This window comes from Quercus suber, unplaced genomic scaffold, assembly GCF_002906115.3.
Source record: "Quercus suber isolate HL8 unplaced genomic scaffold, Cork oak 2.0 scaffold_1417, whole genome shotgun sequence".
NCBI lineage: Eukaryota > Viridiplantae > Streptophyta > Magnoliopsida > Fagales > Fagaceae > Quercus > Quercus suber.
Window position 1 is genome coordinate 4,719 of NW_027070793.1, and position 3,685 is coordinate 8,403.

The 3,685-nt window shown below is 31.3% G+C and overlaps 1 long non-coding RNA gene across 1 annotated transcript; it reads left to right on the top strand.

The window, feature by feature from the left end:
- Window positions 1-434: 434 nt before the first annotated feature.
- LOC111995744 (uncharacterized) lies at window positions 435-3,430 on the top strand. The gene is made up of 4 exons (XR_002881158.2): window positions 435-592; window positions 830-923; window positions 1,036-1,097; window positions 3,158-3,430. It is a non-coding gene; the product is annotated as an uncharacterized LOC111995744 (long non-coding RNA).
- Window positions 3,431-3,685: the final 255 nt, after the last annotated feature.

Sequence of the window (3,685 nt, forward strand, 5' to 3'; positions counted from 1 at the left end):
GCACTATTCACGAGACCCACAAGTTGTCTAATTCATTTCAGTGAGTTTACGTCTCTGTTAGTGGGTCCCGTGCACTGTTCATAAGACCCACAAGTTGTCTAATTCAGTAAAATTTTCATTAAAACTAGGTTCCACAGTAGTATTCATACATTTAAAAATTATTTTGTTATAGTGTTTTTAGTTTTTAATTTTTAGTTTTCAACAATAAGCGATATCCAAATAGACCCTATAAGCATTAGTCCACCACTATGGGAATTGGGAAGAGTTTTGCTCCTAATCAAATTGTCTTGCGAAGATAACTTCAAGAAGGAAAATGTGTTTCCTAGTATAATAAAAAGAGCGAATGCTCTTTCTACAGTGATTTTGATTTGGTTAAGTTTTGTCCTTTTGTTGAGCTAAAACGGTGCGTTTGGTTGAGGATGATAACCAAATGAAGAGAGAGAAACTGAGAGGGAAAGGAGTGAGAGAGAGTGTTCAAGAACCTACTCCCTCAAATCAAATTTCTATCCAAAAAGAAAACCTTGGGAGACAGAGAGGAGAAATCACACAACCTGAGACCAAGCACTAATTCTCATGGGAAAATAATGCTCAGGTTGGTATTTCTTAGTCTTATATCCACACCTCTCCTCAAAACCTCTTTCCCTTTCCATGGGTCTAATTTTTGGGGGGCAAAATACGGGTTCTTTAATACTTTCTAGGTCAAGTATATGTTTGGGAAAAAAAAAATTCTTGGGTTTTTTCAATTCAATTAGCAATAGAAAAATTATGCCATGTAATTGATATTTGACATGTACAAATTATTACCTTTTAATTTTTGCTATTCAACTAGCGATTATGGACTGTGGCTATGATTTGTTGAGCTTCTTTGAGTTGTGAAACTGAAGCTCTCTCTTTCCAAAGACTACCGATCACACATACAGCAGGTAAATCTCTTTGTACCCTTTTTTTTCCCACTTTGATTCATTCATTCCTTCTATTTGATTGTGTTTTCTTGATAAACTTTATCCAATTTCCTATTCTGTTTTTTCTTAATAGAACAACATCTTGATGATGTCAAATTTTCAAGGTTCGAGGACATGAAAGCAAATGTCCATAAGGTTCTTTTCCTCTCTTTCTTCTTTTGATTTTATGATGTGAAAAGATAATATTGAATTGCATGTGATTGAGTTAGTAAATAGGATTTGGGATGGGCGAATTTTTTGCATTCAAAGTTTCAGTTTTTTATAAGAGTGCTTATGCATATATATGTTTGTGAAAATGCCAAAAAGGGCTATTTTATATTTTTTGTTCTCTGTGCATAATTTTTCCTTTCCTTACCTTAGTTATGTAATAGGTCATGGTAATGTTTTTGATGTGTTTGGATTTGGTTCGCTTCTTGTCATGGCAATAGCTATGCTTTGCCATGCTTGGCCAAGCTTTCCATTTTGAGGATAATGTCTTAATTCTTTAAGAAAAGAAAGAAAAAAAAAATATAAATTGTTGATATTGGTCTATATGCATGTTTGTCATGTTTGTGAAGTTTAGGCCATGTCAATGAGTTCATGACAGCTTGTCCACAATGTGTTGATGGGTTGTTTGTCCAACAATTCTTTAAGTACTTTAGCCTTCTTGCTTAAGCTCCCTTTGTTAGATCATGTCTTCATCCATGATGAATAGCATCTTGGCCGCTAAAAGTCATAAAATTTTTGAACATATTGAATTGCCAAGTCTTATAAAAATAAAAATAAATTCATAAATGATAGATACGTAAATTTTATCAATTTGAAAATAGAATTATTACACTTTAGAGCACACTGCATTTACAATAAAAAAACAAACTAACTCTATGCCGCTTTACCAAACCAGAAACATAATGCTTATCAAGTATCAGCCAAAAGAAACTTTCAGAGTTTCTATAACAAACCTGACAGAACAAAAGGGCCCAAGCACTAATAGTAAAAAAGAAATACAATGAAATGTAGTGGAAAAGAGCAACAAACCCTTATTTTCCTTAAGTTTGCAAGATTTCACGTGGTCAAAACATCTAGAGTTGTCCATGAGCGAAATTGAGAGTTACTCATGCACAATGGTTAGAACAAGATACAACTAATTTACACTTTGGCAAATAATATAACACATACTAATACAACTTGTAGAGTTGTCGTGCCTCCCAGTTGTTATGAAGAATCATTAGTTCAAGTTTGTTTTCTTGCTTATCTTCTAGAAAGACTTGTTATATGAATTGGCATTTGGTGGAGTGTTAAATGACAAAGGTGAGTGTTTTCTCACTATCTCATGTAATCAGTATTCATGGTCACTACTATGAAAGAATGTTCCCTTTTTATATTTTCTTTATCACCTTATTGATATTTTGATGTAATTTTAAGGAAAATTCAAAGTTGGTATTAGTTTTGGCTTATGAGAATATGGACTGATGCGTACAACAGATACTCTAAGCCATTAGTAGACATCATAAAAGCAACCATAGTGATTTCAAAATTTTATTCTTTGTATTTGCTAGCTTATTAAAATGTTCATACTTCTTATCCTGTCTTCTCAAAGGAATTGAGAAAAAGGTAAGAAAAAAGTATTAGGGATATGAATTTTGAAGTTCTTGGATATCTAATCTTTCTCAAATATAAAGAAATTATTCTAAATTGGTCTTTTGTATATATGGAAGCTATTTTGGACTTTGGTTGCTTCAATGATGGTATATATAAAATCTCTCAGTTTTGATTTTCAAAAATGCAAATATGCACAACTTCAAACTTTTTCCTCTAAATCTTCATGCAGGCTGCACTCCAAGTTATGGATTCTACTTATTTTGCTTGATTGGATTTAATTTTATATGCTTTTTCAATTTAAGTATATCATATTTTTGCAAGTGTTATTTCAGGTTTACTATGTGATTGTGTCAGTTAATTTAGCTTCATTGTTTTATTTCAACATATCTATACTGGGTGTTTGCTTTTTGTTTCAATTTTTATTTTTATTTAGAATTTTATTTGGCGGTCATGCTTGGAAAGTTGGAATGATGATATATGGTGTTTTATTTGTTACCTAACATTGAATTTTTTTTCCTGCTTAAAAGGGTGTTCACTAAAACTAAACTAGCTAAAATGTAAGATGATATAGAAGGTAGTATGAATAACAAAAATTTTGTTATGGATGGTTGCAGGTATTTGATGAAGAGCTTCTATTACAGCATATGACAACATTAATTGCGAAAAATCAAATATTGTTACAATGTTGTAGCAAAACTCGGTTGGCTTTTGTTGAAGGATGATATTTGTAACTCGGAAGCATTCTTAGAATTTTTTATTGAATGGATATTGCTTTTAACAAATATGTTCTAAAAGACTATCTTAGTATAATAGATATTCATATTTGAATATTTAATCTAAATTTGTGTAATTAAAATTCTTATATGAATGAGATTAGCATTATATGACATACATTTTTTTTTTTTTTTACGTAGTTTCATTTTTTTTAAATAAAAACTTTATATTGATTTTCTTACTCAAGTCAAGGGGCAGGGGAGCACGTGTCTTGCACATGCCACCCAACCTAGTGTTTTGAAAAAAAACACACGATGCATGCATGCGTCGTTGGTGCAATTGATTGAAAGTTGAAAAACTTACTTTTAATTTCAACCTTCTGATCAAATATTTTAACTTTTAACCTTTTTTTTTTTTTTTTATAGGGT